Source organism: Python bivittatus, unplaced genomic scaffold (assembly GCF_059951505.1).
Source record: "Python bivittatus isolate LINGU-HERP-01145 unplaced genomic scaffold, Pbiv_v1 ctg000350_np1212, whole genome shotgun sequence".
Lineage (NCBI taxonomy): Eukaryota > Metazoa > Chordata > Lepidosauria > Squamata > Pythonidae > Python > Python bivittatus.
Window position 1 is genome coordinate 11,687,686 of NW_028277074.1, and position 19,465 is coordinate 11,707,150.

Genomic DNA, 19,465 nt, shown 5'->3' on the forward strand with positions numbered 1-19,465 from the left:
CTTAGCAAAGTACATTCAAAATGTTCAATTTTTCACAAGGCTTTAGTAATGAAATAAATTACTACCCTAATACTTTATCAGTCTCTGAAAGACTTAGAAACTACATTAATGGAAATTTTGCTGCTGGTTTTAACATAGCTCCTGGATTTCTTATTGGGACGTAATATTGCACTGCTCGATATATTCCACTTTATCTTTCCAATAAAGATTACAGGTTGAGCATATTGTATAGGTTCAAACTAATGAACTTTTTTTTGATTCAGTAATAAAGCCAAACAGCAGCAAAGTAGTCACTGAGGTTAAATTAAAGATTCTTCTTCCATTTAATGTCCATCATATAAAGAATTATGTAACAAATCTGAAATCAATATTCAAGTAGCATCTTAAATTTACAGTTTCACCCATCTTGCAAGCAGTAGTTTATAAGGGCCCATAAAATGAAGTAATTAAATTTCTTTTATCGTAATCAGTTATAAATATAGGCCAATGTATTGATCAGTAGCTAGTGCAGAGTTTTGGTTTTGATTTAACAATTAATCTTTTTTACCAATACCTATGCAATCTGTTTTACAACAGAAAGGAAAACTATTCTATTTCCTGTTGATGTGAAAAGAAATTCATCTTTTGCAGCAGATGAAGACTTTGCAAGTTTATTATGCCCAACAGATGGATGTCATCCCCAGAGAAGTCTTCTGCTTTGGGGAATGTGCAAAAGCTGAGGAAAGAAGTACTGCTGGAGGTCAGCCATTGGAAATGGCACCAGACACATCACACATGAAAGCCTAATCCTGCCCATAGAGATCTCCCCACCCCCAACATGGCATCTGAATGACAATACCTGGAATTTGCAGAATACCTCCCATGCCAGATGAAACATAATAGGAATTCCTTCATGAACAGGGCCTGAGGGGATGGGAATGTGACAGAACTTAAAAGGTGACAAAACATTATATCCTACATCAATGAAAGCAAGCTCAAGATGCCATGAGAGAAAGAGAGACGTGTCCACATCTTATCAGATAGTTGGCATGCCACACTTCTGGGAAAAGAAAAACAAATTTATATAAAAACAGATCTCAAAAGAGTAGGTATGCTGACTGAAAAGAAAAACATGTAAAGTGACAGCATATAAATCAATGTTGTATAGAACAATTTAGCCCAAAAACTGGCATGACCATAAAAGACCTGAAACAAAATATTCCAGTTTCAGAACTTCTCTACCCAGATAAAGCATCCCGATGCTCTTGAGCAAGACATTTGGCCAACATTAGTTGTTAGAGGAATGACTGTGTGCATGAAAGTGGGGGCAAAGAACATACTATTTCATGAAAGCTTTGTAACTGAGCACCGTGTGCTCGCAACTCACTGAAGGATTTCAACAGGTCTTTAACTAACAAACTAAAGGAAAGTAAGAAAAGGAGTCCCACTAAGTGCTGTTTGAATGTTATACATTCCTGTCCCCTTTACAAGACTGCATAAGATCAGTTTCTTCAAGACACCCAGTCACTGTCATTTGAGAATAGATCAAAGCCAGTGGGAGCAGTTCAAGTACATACTCAAAGAGGAGAGAGAAAGACAAGTATTTGCAAAGCAAAACAAAAAGTACTAATCAGAAAATTGTGTTCAACTTCAGGAAAAGTTGAAGTTAAAAAGTTTAAAGTTGTTTGATTTAATTTTGAGTCCTTTTTGGTAACTCTTGGTAGATTCTCCACATGCTAGGAGTTCAGGAAGCAAGAGGCATGACTTGGAGAAGGAGATGGAAGGAAAGGAACAAGGAAAGAAGGGGGGAAAAAAACTGAGGTAAGTCGAATCAAGTTGGAGTTGTTTGAAGTTATAACAGACTCGTAGATTGGAGTAAAACTTTGTTTCAGCATCTTATTTGGTGCTGGCCATGCAGAAGGTTACTGTTACCTTCATCAATTTTGCTGCAATGGGATTGGTTATTGCCCCCATCATCAGGACAGAAGGAAGAATGTCTGCTATCACTATTGGACATTGACAGAATGCAGGACCTAAATGGTAACTGCAATCCTGTTTTGTGATCTTCCAGACATTCATGCTGTACTGTGATAAGCCTGCACCTTAGAAATAACTCATAAATAGATAAGGGTGGAGGAGAGAAGTAAAAATGGGCGTATAGGCCACTCTAGGAGTTTTGGAGACAAAGAAGATGATGGCTAGCACTCTATTAAGGATTTAGACAGCACTGGCTACAAAAGATGTATTTATTTATTTGTATAATACAGAGTCCGCCCAACTCCTAATGACTTTGGGTGGCTTACAATTGAAAAAATAAGCACAGTATAACAAAATAAAATTAATTATGCATGGTCTGAAGATGAACATTTAAAAAAAAAAATCCATCCAATGGGGTTCAACCATCATGCTGTCCTGAAGACCTGGGAGAATTCCCTGGTTTTTAATAGTTTTTTTAATATCATCAGGGTGGAAGCCATATGGACCTCTGAGGAGATTCCCCCACCCCCAGAGGAGAGGCACCACTACAGAGACACCACACTTACTGGGTCCTGTCACATGACACTGCTTAATTATAGGACCTGAAGCATACCCATCAAATTGACTATATTATTGGTAGAAGAAGGTGAAAGAGCTCAGTTATAACAGTACAGATATGGCCAGGGGCTAACTGTGAAATAGATCACAAATTGCTCATACGTAAGCTCCAAGTTAGCTAAAGCCGAATAAGTAAGCCAACCAGTTTCACAATATGGCCTTGAACATTTATCCACATTTTAAGGAAAACATCGGAAATCATTTTGAAGTCCTGAATCTCTATGATCTGGAGCCAGAGGAATGGATTATAGAATGAACTTGAAGAAGTTGTTATGGATGAATGTGAACACTTCTGAGCTATTCCATTCAATTACCGCTTCAGATATTTTTCATAATTTGTTCTGTTTCTTTATTGACTATGTAACCTTTTTTTAAATGCACTGATTTCCACACTTCTCATTTTCATTGTTTTCATCAAGTTTATTTCCTGTAATAATAGTTGTTCTTCCTGTTCATTTGTTTCCTCTAATGAAATACTCCTTATGCCTCAAACAGCCAATGCTTAACAAAATGTTAAGTGATGATCATCTTAGGTATCTCTGAAGACTTTTTAGAGTAATTCATGAATGACCATCCATCCAGATAAATGGAACTTTCACATACAGAAGAATCATCATCAGTTAGACACTGAATCAGTACACAAGCAACTTCCTTGAATATACTACATTGCAATATATCATCATCATATTACTATCATTGTCATCAAACTTTGTAAATAAACAATGAAAGCTTCAAGGGACTGAATGCCTAGCAGGGTAAGCTAAGCTTTTTCTCATACTCATACTTCCCCTATGAATATTTTTATTAAATTGTATAAAATCATTTGCTTCAATGGTAACTTCTACAGGAGAAGGAGGAAGTCTAGCCATTCCTATCTTGATTCCTCCCACAAAGCCTCAACAGTGATGCAAACATTGGAATAAATGTGTCATTTAATCTTGAAATACTGGCAACACATAATAACAAATATCTTGCATTCCTTACTCTGAAAATATAAAGTATCCCTGTAGCCAACAGAGAGTGTCCTAGTTTCTACACAGAAAGGGGAAAAAATTGCTGACTAAAAATAGTCAGTACTGTTAAAAAAATCTTATGTTGAAAGAAAAAAATAGTAAGTGTTAATTTTGCAGTTAATGTTATTTAGAATGTATTTAAATTATGTCCTGTTGCAGTGAAGGTCAACTAAGATGGTGGAGTGCAGGGTGGCAGGGGTATTAGAGTGCAGGCTGGTAACAGCGACTGTGGCTGGGACTGGGCAGAGGTGGCTGCAACTTCCTGGAGCATGGCAAGCAGCCCCAGAGCCAAAAGGTTCTGGGGCTCCTTGCCACCCCACAACGCAGGGTGCAGGATAGCCAGAAGGGCAGGGGGGGAGATAGGCATGTGGGGGAAAATGGAGGCAGTCCCTTACCTTACTGACGCTTGGGGCTGGGAGGTATCAAGCCCAGAATGGCTTGGATTGGGGTTGCTTAACGACCCATGATTCTCAGTTAATAACAGTAACCAGGACTGCCAGGATTGTGGTCGCTACCTGATGCAGTCATGTGACATCTCGCTTTCTGACTGAATCACTTAGTGATTGGAATTCCAGTCCCAATTGTCACCGTAAGTGAAGGACTACCTGTACAGGTAGCAGCAAACCACAAAGATGCCAGAATAAACACACATGTGCAGTGACATTATCACACAAATGCCACCATCACATACTTGCCTTCAAGTATATAAGTTACAGTGGGGCAAAAAAGTATTTAGTCAGCCACCAATTGTGCAAGTTCTCCCACTTAAAAAGATGAGAGAGGCCTGTAATTTTCATCATAGGTATACCTCAACTATGAGAGACAAAATGGGGAAAAAAATCCAGAAAATCACATTGTCTGATTTTTAAAGAATTTATTTGCAAATCATGGTGGAAAATAAGTATTTGGTCAATATCAAAAGTTCATCTCAATACTTTGTTATATATCCTTTGTTGGCAATGACAGAGGTCAAACGTTTTCTGTAAGTCTTCACAAGGTTTTCACACACTGTTGCTGGTATTTTGGCCCATTCCTCCATGCAGATCTCCTCTAGAGCAGTGATGTTTTGGGGCTGTCGCTGGGCAACACAGACTTTCAACTCCCTCCAAAGGTTTTCCATGTGGTTGAGATCTGGAGACTGGCTAGGCCACTCCAGGACCTTGATCTTACGAAGCCACTCCTTCGTTGCCCGGGCAGTGTGTTTGGGATCATTGTCATGCTGAAAGACCCAGCCACGTTTCATCTTCAATGCCCTTGCTGATGGGAGGTGTTCACTCCAAATCTCACGATACATGGCCCCATTCATTCTTTCCTTTACACGGATCAGTCGTCCTGGTCCCTTTGCAGAAAAACAGCCCCAAAGCATGATGTTTCCACCCCCATGCTTCACAGTAGGTATGGTGTTCTTTGGATGCAACTCAGCATTCTCTCTCCTCCAAACACGACCAGTTGAGTTTAGACCAAAACGTTCTACTTTGGTTTCATCTGACCATATGACATTCTCCCAATCCTCTTCTGGATCATCCAAATGCTCTCTAGCAAACTTCAGACGGGCCCGGACATGTACTGGCTTAAGCAGGGGGACACGTCTGGCACTGCAGGATTTGAGCCCCTGGCGGCGTAGTGTGTTACTGATGGTAGCCTTTGTTACTTTGGTCCCAGCTCTCTGCAGGTCATTCACTAGGTCCCCCCATGTGGTTCTGGGATTTTTGCTCACCGTTCTTGTGATCATTTTGACCCCACGGGGTGATATCTTGCGTGGAGCCCCAGATCGAGGGAGATTATCAGTGGTCTTGTATGTCTTCCATTTTCTAATTATTGCTCCCACAGTTGATTTCTTCACACCAAGCTGCTTGCCTATTGCAGATTCAGTCTTCCCAGCCTGGTGCAGGTCTACAATTTTGTTTCTGGTGTCCTTTGACAGCTCTTTGGTCTTGGCCATAGTGGAGTTTGGACTGTGACTGTTTGAGGTTGTGGACAGGTGTCTTTTATACTGATAACAACGTCAAACAGGTGCCATTACTACAGGTAATAAGTGGAGGACAGAGAAGTAGTTACAGGTCTGTGAGAGCCAGACATCTTGCTTGTTTGTAGGTGACCAAATACTTATTTTCCACCATGATTTGCAAATAAATTCTTTAAAAATCAGACATTGTGATTTTCTGGATTTTTTTTCCCATTTTGTCTCTCATAGTTGAGGTATACCTATGATGAAAATTACAGGCCTCTCTCATCTTTTTAAGTGGGAGAACTTGCACAATTGGTGGCTGACTAAATACTTTTTTGCCCCACTCTATGGCATTTCTGTGTTTTCATGCCTGTCTCATATGTTCCTTTAGCAAATGCCCATGTATATAGGGTTACCAATAATATTAGCAGTAGACCCTTCCCTCCCTCCCTCCCTCCCTTATCACATTTTTAATTAAAAAGCAGGCTACAGCTGATTAATGCATTATTGTTTTCCATGTTGCCATTTTTTTCTTCAAAAGAAATCTACAGCAAATATCATTTTACAGTAATATTGAGGTGTAAATTCATAAACTCTGACTGCATAAGGAAGATGATCTTGCTTTGAAAAATGTAATACCTGCTATAGAATGGACTATGACACTGGCTATATGAATAACAATGAATGGTATATCAAATCCCACAGCTCCCCAAGCAACTTACTGCAAACTGCTGAAACATTCTAATAACAATAATTATTCACTGAAAATATTGTACCTGCAACCCTGCAGTTCCAAGATATTAATGTGTCACTTTTTTCCTACTGTCCTGTGTTAGCAGCCATAACAGAAGCTCTTGAACTTGTTTGTTCACACTTGTTTAATCCTGTTTCCACAGACTGCCTCACAATTTGTTGGTCTAAGATGGATGAGGAGAGCTAAGGCCACAAGGGGTTGGGGTCATAAAGTCATTTGATCTCATTAACTACATCACTTACACCAGACACTTCAAAGGTCATCTCAACTGAGGACTCCAAGATAGCTGATGAAAAAATGGCTGACAGTGTTCTTTTATCCTATTTTTGATACCACATATACAGAATATACATACTGTATATACAGAAATCATATATACACTAATCTTGCCCTTAACTTCCCTAAGATGTTGGATCATTCTGCAACAGACTGTTGTGAGACTCGGCTGAAGCTGCCATAACCTAAAGATGAAGCAGGCACTTAAGCAGAGAGGACAAAAGCCAGGAATCTTATCTATGAGATCCCTTCAGGGAGGTAGATAAGAAGGAAACAAGTCGTTAAGGAAAAAACGAAGGACCTGAACCAGAAAGAGGAAGTTGGGCCTGAGCACATGGAAGCCCTCACCCCAATCCCATCAACTTGTACTTTTGGGGATAAAAGGGGTCCCAAAGCCCGCCCACTCTGAGTCGTCTTAGTCATCTGAGTCCCAGACTTGGCGGCTTCCGTCCCACTAGCTAGTGCCTGGCAGCCTAGTTGGGAAGGACATGGGTAAGTGCGTGTGTGTGTATGAGGAAGAGCAAATGTACCTTGCAACCAGTAAAGTTTTGCTGTTACTTTAAATTCACTGGGTCTCCGTGTATTACAAAGAACCTCTTGTGCCTCAGTGTTCGGTTGGAAGTGATTTGTGTGTATCCCCAATTATTTCCCCACTGTTGACCAGGCCTGTATGTCTGTCTGCTCCAGCTGCACCTATCTGGAAAACCCAGGTAGAAAGCAAGGGGGGCTGACAAGATCCACATGCCTCAACAGGCTGTGAGTGAGTGAGTGAGTGACCCTAAGCCGAACCTGGGAGCAGCGTCTATAACACTGTCCTATATCAAAGATAATGAACATCGGCCAAAGTAGAAGCTGCTGACAAAGAAGTTCACTAAAACAGTCTGAAATCAAGAAAAATCAAATTAGGATGAAGCTAGGAAGCAGCATTAAGGATGAAGTTTTAGCTCCATTTGCTAAATATTTCCAAGAATTCCAAGTAAATTAGATATTGATCTATCTAATGAGCAATACATTGATCTCACCATGTTCATAGCATGAGTCCAGGTGCAGATGTGGGAGGAAACCCCCCCACACACACACACACACAGAAAAAAGATGGTGCTTAGCCATTGCATCAACATTTATTTTCCTGTGTTCTATATTGAGTAACTTTCTTACTGACCTGAACTTTTTAATCAGTGCTCCATCGGACTACTCTTGGTAAGGCCCCCACCCTCCCAGCTTTCCAGAAAGAACTGAAGACCTGGCTCTGCCATTCCAGGGGAGCCATGACCAACCCTGGGGGTGGTTGGAGCCATGAGAACACTCCCCGAGCCTAATAATTTCACCATCAATCTTGGAAGATATTTATTATTTATAGGTCTATAGTTTTATTGTATTTTAATTAATAGTTATTCCTTTATTGTAAATTGTCCAGAGTTGCTTCTAGGGTGATGACAAATGTAATAAATAAATAAATAAATAAATGGCTCATTACCTCATTCTCTAGTTAATTTATCTTCCTTTATCTTCCTTTGCTTTCCTTTGACATATTTCCCCTATTGTTTAACCTATACATTAACAATAATGTTGAAGCTTTTGTCCATCTAGATTTCCATTTTCCATCCCTCACCATCATCCAAGCTCCATTCTTCTAAAAGTAGATGATGCAGCCTTACTTTTGATTTCAAAAATTGGGCTACATGGAGGTCTCGAAGTTTCAAGGTACTGTGATAAAGAACACATCAAAATAAACTACCAAAAAATGAAAGTTCTCATCTTTTCCAGAAAATGCTCTGATAATCCATCAAGCTGGACAGTTAATGGCAGACCCATTGAGCAGGTGAAATCATTTAAATACCTAGGTATTCATTTCCAGTCCTCCACATGCTGAGATTATCAAATAAGAGAGTTAGCTATGGAAGCTCAAAAAGTATCTTTGGAGATCAACAAATTTGCTAGTCGGCAGGAGAACAACTTTGTCCCTGCAGCAATTAAACTATTCAAGGCCAAAGTTCCTGGCATGGTGCTATATGGATCTCAGATAGACATTTGCAAAAATATCTCAATCATTGAACAAATGCAAACAAAATTCTTAAAATCAACACCACACATCCCATACTCAACTTCTTTTGCTATTACCAGATTAGAACTAGGCTGCATTTCATTCAAGGCCTAGGCAAGATTATGTCATCTAGGATTCTGGGTGAAACAAATAATTTGGGGAACCTTATTGGTACATCTCATTCTATATGATATACATCAATCTATTCTGGAAAAAAAAAATGACCAAAATCTGAGACAGTGTGGACGGTCAATGCCAGCCGTACTTGCTTTAAGCCTAGAAAAAACCTCGGCAGAATTTGAGTAGAGGGTATGGGAGTGAGACATTCAGGCCAACAGAGCCAAACTTTCCCATCTACCATATAGACAAAGTGCTCTCACTTCCCCTGGACACTCCCCAATTACTTCTATAAGTTTTTGTACACACCACATAGTAGGCTGATCTCCTTAGCCCATACAGATGCTGCGTCAATATGCCAACTTCCATATGAAGTTCCAGTACGTATCTGTTTGAATATAGAGGCTGAGTCTGTTTCACACATCCTGCTAATCAGAGCTAATCAGAGCTAATCAGAGCTAATACACCTGCTCTTTAGTCTGATAAATTCCACCCATGAGGAGGAGATTGAGGAGACTGAGTCTTATTAAATGACCAATACCCAGGTGCTTTGAAAGCAGTAGCAAAATTTTTATTGATAACTTAGTTTATAGAAATGATTTGGTCACTTCTATCAAATGTTATCTTTATAGGGTTTCTTCCTTTTATATGTGTATGTACTATATATTTATACGTATTAATGGTGTGCCATATATATATATATATATATATAATTATTAATTATAATTGATAATAATTAATTAATTAATTATAATTAATAAATATGTATGTATGTATGTATATATAAATAATTGTGACCTGTCCTGGACCATAAATACGTAAAATAATTATTACTAAAAAAGATACTTATTTTTTATTTGATGTGGAAGGTATCACTTGTAAGTCTTGCATATTCTTTGAATAAAATATTAAAAACTAAACATTTTCATGTGCACTACATAATATTAATATATAAGGAAACATTTCATTTGTTTAGATTCTCTTGGACTCTATTTCAGGTATTCTTGGTCTGATCAATTTTTCTTTAATTTTACTCAACTAAAAACATAAGATAGCACTTTAAGATAGCATCACATTATATTTTTTAATGTGTTTGCATTTTCATATTTTTATTTTCTTGTCAAGAAGTCTCACTGTACTTTTAAAATATGAATTAAAATGCTGATTATTGATGGTTTAAGCCTTTGATGTGCTTTACAATTTATGAGGTCAGGCAAGATAAAATGATTTCAGGCACAATTCTAGGCCATTTTCAAAATCCTACATGATTGAAATATTCAGAAATTATATTGGACTCCTAATTAACATAAGTTAGAAAATATTGTAGATGAAGGAATTTATATTATTGCCAGTTATTTTGTTTATAGAATTTTACTAAAGTCTACATCACTCTTATTTTGGCATTCTTGGAAGGTTAGTATATACCCCCCAAACACACACACACACACACACACACACACACCACATACTAATTATAGGAGCCTGGAGTGCTGAAGTTAGAAGTAAAATAGCATCAGGCTTTACAGAAAAAATTGGCCTAAAGACAGACTCTGAGAGAGTTCGGCTTTGAAAATCCAATGTTTATAGTAAATACCCTTTTCCACCACCTAAAAGATGACTCTGCACATAGATATACAAGATATACCAAATTATGTAGTTTGCAAACAAATATAGAGAAGTTGTATTCAGTCAGTAAAAATCACACCCTATGCCAACTGCAGCTCAGATTACAAACTCCTTCTTGCAAAATTGTAAGTACACTAAAAACAGAATAATCTGACCAACAAAATACAACCTCAGCAATATTCCATACAATGCAGTAAAGGAAAGGTCAGATTTAATAAATTACAGAGTTCCTGAAGAATTCTAGACTGAAATTCATTACATTGTTAAAATAATAATAACAATAACAGAAATATCTTGAAATGCAGAAAACAAAGGAAGGCAAAATGGTTGCATACAGGTTGAAAATAGCTAAAGAAAGACAAAACCAAAAGGTAAGACAGACTGAAGAAAATTAGCCCAAACTAAATGCTGAGTTCCACAGAAGAGCAAATAGAGAGAAAGGATTGTATCTAAATAAGGCACAGAAATTGAATATTATAATTGAAGAAAAAAACAAAATTTTCATTTTTTAAAATTACACAAATTACAGAAAACTACCAAAATCAAATTATGCAAATATGGATACAACAAAGGATAAATAAGTTATTTAAAAAATTGTGAGTATACAGAAAAATTGTGCATTGATTCCTAAATCAACAATACGTATCATGGACTGATAATTCAACTATGGCCAGGCATTAAAGAAAGTGAGGTTAAGTGGACCCTAAAAAATACTGCTAACAACAAAGCTGCAGAAGTTGATGAAATACAAGATGATGCAGTTAAAATACTACATGTGCTTTGTAAGCAGATAGGAAGAACACTGTAATGGCCAAGGGACTAGAAAAGATCAATTTATATTCCACTACCAAAAAAGGGCAGAGATGACGTTCAGATTACCAAACACCTGCACTTATCTCACATGCTAACAAGATAATGCTCAATATATTTTTTATTGATTATACAAAGACTTCTAGCCATATATACTACAATAAACTGAGGATAGCTCTTAACAGCATGAGTACCAGACCAACTCACTTGCCTATTGAAAAATTTGTATGGTGACTAGGAGGTAACAAACAGAATATTTATCAACACAATAGATAAAAATAGAAAAAAGAGTGTTCCAAGTGTGCATACTGTTGTCTTATATAGAAATGCATATATGTTGACTTCTAGAAGCAATAGAAATTATAATTAATTTTGTGGGACAAAAGCCTTGGACATGCTAACAAAATCACTCTGAAGACTGGAAGCAAGGAAGGAATCTCTTCTTGAAGGTGAAAGTGCAAAATATTTGTAATTAAAAACAAACAAACCTAAGATTATGTCAAAGGCAATCCCAACACAATGCAAATTAGTGGAAAGGAAGTAGAAGTAGTGACAGATTTTATGTTGTCAACCTCAAAAACTGACAGGGATGGTGACTATAGTCAGGAAATAAAGAGATAGCTTCTATTTGGAAAAAGGACTATGACAGAATTAGACAAAATGTCAAAGTTCAGAGATATCACACTGACAGAAAAGGTGTATATTGTCAAGGCCAAGGTTTTCCCAGGTGCAAAAGCTGGATCATTGAAACAGCTGAACAAAGAAAAATCAATGTTTTCAAATTATGGTGCTAGAGGAAATGGTTGAGGAAATGGTTGAGATGACGCTGAAAGTTGCTGGCCAGAAATGGTCGACGCTTCAGCGGTTCAAGTCCAGCCTTCGTGTTAACAGGGTGAGCTCCTGTTTCCTCCCCAGTTCCTGTCAACCCAACAGTTCGAAAACTCACGTGAGTAGATAAATGGGTACTCTCACTCCGGTGGGAGGAAAAATGCTGGCAGCGCCTTGCAAAAAGGAGTCAGGAGCAGTTGCCAGTAAGCGCGAAAAACCACGCGTACCCGAAAAGGGCGCGAAGCAACAGAAACCCCGCCTCCTGCACTCACCAGCTGGGCTCTGCTCTAGGAAGGAGGCACTGGCAAACCACTTCTGAAACACCTTGCCTTGAAAACTGCAAGGACTCGTCCAAGCAGTCACTGCAGAGTTGGTAACGACTGAGCGCAGATTAAAAAAAAACAAAAACCTTCAACCACAAGCAGAACAAATTATTAGATATTAAATGAAGTAAAAGCAAAATACCATCTGGAAGCACTAAAAATGAAGCAAATACTTAAATATTTTAGATGTGTAATGTGAAGACAAGAATCACTTCAGGACACCTGGACTGTTGGGAAAATCAATTAAAAAAGAAGCTGACAGAAGTTAGTGACTATATATTATCACTGATGACACAAGCATCGAGTAGTCAAAGAAACAGTTACTGACAGACAATTCTGATTAAATGATGTCCTAAAGAGTTTGAAGAGAGTGAACTAAGCAACAAAATTATTTTACAGTATTTGAGATGAAAAAAAATGAGTATCTAATGGCTGTTGATAATTTAGGATGAAATAAAAGAAAATGTACTACCTATATATCACTATTAAATGAAGTGGAATTATTGTTAATTATGACTTTTATAAATATTTTAGCACCTTAGAGCTGTTTTTCCCCACAAAGTCACAGACATTCTGGCTTTCAATATGCATTTATTTCTATTTGCACATAATATTTCCATTCTGATATATTCAAGGTGGCAGACATGTAAGAAATACAAGTGACTGTAAAACAGAACCAACTGAGAGAGCTAAGCAGTAACACAAATTTGAAAGTAAAAAGATGCTTCAAAGCATGTAAGGCTGTGAACCTAATATTTCTCACATTCCTTAGAACAGTCATGATTTTTCCCAGGATTTTGCAGGAAGTGATTGAAACTGACAAATATGCTGCACAGGTTTATGTTCTTCTTAAGGAAAACTTCCCACTAACTGAAAATCCTTAACAATATTTCTTCCATATATCAGAGATTCTGATTTGTAATGGCATGACAAGAGTTCACAATTCTTAATACAACTTACATCAGGGGAAAAAAAATGTTATTCCATTTTGCAATCCTGTTGAAACATTATGTGAATCTATGGGCCTGGACTGTTTACAATACTTTTTTTTTTAATTCAGATGTAAAATCGTTGTACTTTTAGGGAAAAAACACTGTTCTTTTATAGCTACATAAATATAAGTTATTGTAAAAAGATCCTATAATTTTATAAACATTTAATCAAAGCAATTGTAGTTTGCATTCTTAACAGTTGTTTAGATACATCTTAGGATCTAATCCTTATTAAAAACTAGGTGGGTGTAAAACAAAGTTAGAGATACTGTATTGAAATACCTGGTTTATGTTTTAGAGGAAAGTATTGCTAAATTCTCAAATAATTATTCACAGAAATAAAAATGTTAAGTATACTTTCAGTTTTAAAGCAGTAATTCAGATCTTACTATTTCAAGGTATTGCTTGACCATAAATAATACAAAAGCATTCTAAAAGATGTTAACTAAAATTCTGCTTTCAGTTACAGATTTCAATCTCACTTCTGGTTTTCTGAATAAATTAATAATTTGAATACAATCTTTTTTTTAATCAACATCAATTCCCTTTCCTGGAAAAGGTTAAGAAATTGGAAATACCTCTCTCTCTCTCTCTCTCTCTCTCTCTCTCTCTCTGTGTGTGTGTGTGTGTGTGTGTGTGTGTGTATGGAGATGGATGGATGGATGGATGGATGGATGGATGGATGGATGGATGGATATCACAGGTTAATAAATGATCTGCTTTATTTAAACAAAAGGCTATGATGAAAATGATCAGGTTTTTTTATGACTTTTGACCTCTGAACTACAACCTCCTTGCAACTAAAACATTCAACACCTCATTTAATCTTTTCTCACTAGAGTAGCACAGTGCTGAAAAAGGAAAGGAAAAAAAAATAATCTCAGGACTTCATCAATTTTTCATGAATTTTCATTTAGACCAGAGCCCTTCTTACAGTGGTCAATAGATCAAGCTGCTATCTCAAATTTAACAGCTGGGGCTACAGCTGCTATCTCTGGTACTACAACCAACTCTGCCTAGATCAGAAGCAATGTCAGCCAGATTAGGACTTGTCTCTAGTCTTTCAAAGTGGAGACCTAATACATGAAATTGGAATTGTGTCTCTATACCTTTCTCAAGATATGGCTTATGATCATTTCACTTGTATTAATTAACTCATGTTTGGGGGGGAAAAAGACCTAATCCTGTCAAGATAACAGATGATTCCTATCCCATTAAATTACAGAAGTGAATATGATATGATTTCATTTCCTGAAATGAAGCTAACTTTAAATAGGAATTTATAAACTTGTAAAAGAAAATAAGATTATCACAAGGATACTTGATTTATACAAGTAGTTTATAGTTATGATCAGTTTGTAACTTATTTGAAGATTTAAGGTGGCATTAAAAGACATAAAAACATTGTTTGTGAAACTTCTGCTAAAAAAATAATAATCCCTACTAGCAAAGTAGAATGAAAGTGAAAGAAGGTAACCTATGATCGGCAGAGGCTGTGCAAACACAAAAACTTATATTACTACCTAAGGATGATGCATCTGAAGTAACACGGATATTATAGGATGGCAGAATATGGAGTGGCTCATGTTACCTGTGCTTCAAATATTTTTTTTAAAGATTTTTGCCTTAGACATTGTGGTCAAGCTTGGAATGCTGAGTACTATTGAACATATTATTTCCACCCTATTTTTTATAAGCAGAGGTATGCAGGTTCTACGAACTGCAAACAATGATGATTTCTTTGAATTATACTTTTTACAAAATGTTTAAAATTATCAATTAAAATTCATTATCATGTTAAATTCCTAAAAAAGTTTTGATTTAGCTTTGATTAAAGTGTAATATAATTCATGAACTGGGGTTTTAAACACAATGGGAATAGACAAAACTCTTATTTATACACAATATAAATACTAACATTTATTTATTCATTTATAAAATTTGTATGACTGCCCATCTTAACACAATTCTGGGTGGCTCACAATAAAACCAATAAATATAAAATAATAAAACATGAAACAAAACAAAAACCTAGCGCCTCAATCATTCCTTAGGGATGCCCCACAACCAGCTTCAGATGTTCCCATTCTATTCCAGTTCCTGGGTGAAAAGCTGGGTCTTGATGGCCTTCCAAAAGACTAAAAGGGTGGGGCCTGCCTAATCACCAGGGGGAGAGTGTTCTATAATGTAGGGGCAACGACAGAAAAGGCATGCTTCCAAGGTCCCACTAGATGGCAAGATTTCAGGGAAGGGACCTGGAGCATGCCTACTCTGTCTAATCTGGTAGGACCGGCAGATACTTTCAGGAAGAGGCAGTCCTGCAAATAACCAGGTCCTATGCCATGTAGGGCTTTAAATATGATAACAAGCACCTTGAATTGCACTGGAAAGACACTGGGAGTCAATGCAGCTCATGCCACAGAGGTGTAATGCAGGCAAATCTAGGAACACCTAATACTGCATACGTTGCTGAGTTCTGGACCAGTTGTAATTCCGAGTGGTCTTCAAGGGCAGCCCATGTAAAGTGCATTGTAGTAATTCAAACAGGAAGTGGCTACGGCACGAGTGAGCCTGAGCAAGGCCTCCCAGTCCAGGAAAGGGTGCAATTGGTGCACAAGGCAAATCTGTAGAAAGGCCATCCTAGCCATGGCTGTCACCTGCTCCTTGAGCAGGAGACGTGAGTCCAGGAGGACCTCCAAATTGCGTACTAGCTCAGTCCAGGGAAGTGCATCTACTGAACATGTAATAAAGGCTTACAAAATATTGACAATCCACCAAAATTGACCACCAATAGTAAGCTTTAGCTTCTCTGGGAAATACGTGTATGTTGCTGACATGGTATACAGCAGGAGACCTGGGGTGTTTATAGAAGTGTACATATCAATATTTAGTATTTTTTTCCATTTTTTAAAAACTTTATATATTTATCATTTATCAGTGTTCAGTATTTTTATCCATTTTTTAAAACTAACTTTATTTATTAATATGATTTATATAGCCATCCATCTCACACAAGTGACTGGGTGGCTTACAAAGATTAAAGCACAGAAAAATCACTACCAAGTGAGTGGGGTTATTTATTATCCTCCAGCACCCAAGGATAATAAATAACCCCACTCACCAATCACATACACACACAAAGACACACCCCAATAATAACAGAGCTCATCTACCCACCTGACCCAAAAGCCTAGGGAAACAGCCAGGACTTCAATGCCTTGTGAAAGGTTAGCATGCTCTCTCTACTAGATCTGGTGGAGTAAGCAGAAACAATAGGAGAAAGGTAGTCCCTCAAGTAGCCAGGGCCTATGCCATGGAGGGCTTTATAGGTGATGGCCAGAACCTTGAATTTACACTCAGAAGCCTACTGAGGTTTATTACATGGACATAATGAGAAATGCTAAAAACTGCCTACACCACTGCATTCTGGACTAGCTATAGCTTCCAAGTGCTCTTTAAGGGCAGCCCCACATCGAGCTCAATGCAGTAATCCAAATGGGAGGTGACTGACGTATGAGTCAGCATGAGCAAGGCTTCCCAGTCCAGGAATGGGGACAACTGGTACAGAAGAAATAGCTCTGCAAAAAAAAAAAAAAAAACCTGGTCATGGATGCCACCTGCTCTTTGAGAAGGAGCTAAGAGTGCAGGAGAATCCCAAACTCTACAAAAATTCTAACTGGGGAAACATTCTAACTTCCCTTATTCAGAGGAAGAATGGAAAATCCCTAGAGTTGGAGGGCCTTGAAACCCACAGCGACTTGCCAGGGTTGAGCCAAAGGTTGTTCTCTCCCATCCAAACCCTAACAGCCTCTAGGCACTGCGAAAGGACCTTGGCAGCTTCACTTAGTTGGCCCACGGAGGAGATGTACAACTGGGTATCATCATCTCATGCCGATGGATGAACTCACTCAGTGGTTTCTTGCAGATGTTAAATAGGGATGGGAAAAGGGTAGAGACCTGAGGCACCCCACAAAGCAGGCTCGTACATTCCCCCTGTAGCAACACCAAGTGGAACCAGCCCTGGAGAAAGGAGAACCACCATAACATGGTGCCTCCCACTCCAAAGCCCCTTAGCCAGCCCAGAAGGATACTGTGATTGATGGTATTGAAAGCAGTTGAGATCAAGGAGGGCCAGAGTGGATAAAGTATTCCCAACCTAAGCCTGCCAGAGGTCATTTACAAGCATGATCAGTGCTGTCTCAGTGCTATAACCAGCCCTGAATCCTGAGTGAAAAAAGGTCCAAATAATCTGTTTCTTCCAGGGCCTTCTGGAGCTGTAAGCCAACCATCTTCTCAACAACTTCCCTAAAAAGTAAAGGTTGGAGACTGGACCAAAAAAAAAAAAAAATCTGTTTGGTACAGTATGGTTTCTTAAGGAGGAGAAGGAAAACTGCCTCCTTTGATGTGGATGGAACCACCCACTCCTGCAAAGAACCATCCTGACTTTCTAAACAGAAGCCTTTTTGTTGGATGTTAACAGAAAAGCTAAATATGATAGTCATAAAGTATGATAAAATTTACATGCCAGAGGATTTTCCACTTCTGTTACTGGAGAATGACCTCAGTGGTATTTTTCAGAAAACACTGTTCAGTGTCATGTGAAACCAAGTAATATACAAAGATATATGAAAACATGCCACACAAAAACTAAGTTTCTATTATTGTTTTATTTGATATATACATTAAAATTTAATTATTAAAATGGCATCTTTTATTCTTGGCCAACTCTAATCCCAATAAAATTTTGAGTTGTATTTGGGGGTGGAAAGATTGCTGTACAAATTAAATATGTAATCAAATTAATGCTTTCTGTCAGCTCAGTATTGCTGTGTCTATGATAGTATGGCTACCTGATTCTCCATGTGGTGGCCTTGTTCAATAATTTCAGATTTCTAGTTAAGAATATTTGGAATAAGGTTCCAATTTATAACTATTACTGTTATACTGAGCTTGTTATAAATCACTCAATAGTCTGAATATTTTTCAAACTGTTCATATCTGTAACAGCTATATTTTAAGGTAACACATTGAAACTCAAGACTTTATTTTTCTTTTCTTTCACATTTATTGGAATACAATATTTAAGCATTTTCTGAAGCACCTATACATCGTTTCCAAAAAATATTCTTCATTGAATAACAGAATCAGTGTGGTGTAGTGGTTAAGGTGCTGGACTGGAACCAGGGAAACTCATTTATCATAGGGATATTGTTATAGGGAAAATGGGAGCAAGGATAATTATGCACACTACTTTGGCTCCTGAAGGGAAGGAGGATATTATAAATGAACAATATTTATAAATAAATATTTATAAATAAATAAAATCTCCAATAGGTTATGTATAGCACATAGTAAAAATTCAAGGATAATAGTGATATCTATTACAATCTACATATTAAAAATATTATTTTGCTTTCCTGGAGTCCAAAAGGTTATAGAAATATTTGTGAATGTTTCAGGGAAGAAAGAAAGAAAGAAAGAAAGAAAGAAAGAAAGAAAGAAAGAAAGAAAGAAAGAAAGAAAGAAAGAAAGAAAGAAAGAAAGAAAGAAAGAGGGAGGGAGGGAGGGAGGGAGACCAGCCACCTTATGCCATTCCCCAAACCAAGCTACAGGTATTTCTCGGTTAACAATGATAATTGGGATCAGAATTTCCATCACTAACCAATGCAGTCATAAAGCATGACCTCACGTGACTGCATTACTTAGCGACAACAATCTCGGCACTCCCTGTTGCCATTGTTAAATGAGGATTGTAGCTTGCAAGCAGGCCAGCAGGCAGATAAGGAGTGACACAAATTGTAGCATAAATGTGACGGAACTGAGGATGGCTGTTGCCGGGTGGGGGAGGGCGCATGGGTGGCCCACAAGGCACAGCACGAGTGCAGCAGGGCTGCGGGTGGCTGCTGCCAGGTGGGGAATGGTGCGAGTGACTTATCAGAGTGACCTGCGACCTTCCCTTCTGGCTTCCCCATTGACTTTGCTTGTGGGAAGCTGGCAGGGAAGGTTGCAAATGGCGATCACATGACATGGCCACTGCAACCATCATAACCACAAGTTGGTTGCCAAGTACCCAGATTGCATTCATATGACCATGAAGATGCTGGGATGGCCAGAACTTCAAAGATCGGTTGTAAGTACCACTCATTCAGTGCCATCATAA

The 19,465-nt window shown here is 37.9% G+C and overlaps 1 protein-coding gene across 9 annotated transcripts in view; it reads right to left on the reverse strand.

Annotated features, from left to right (window-relative positions):
- The window catches only part of ROBO2 (roundabout guidance receptor 2), a 599,875-nt gene that overhangs the window by 408,768 nt on the left and 171,642 nt on the right, over nt 1-19,465 (reverse strand). The window lies entirely within an intron of this gene.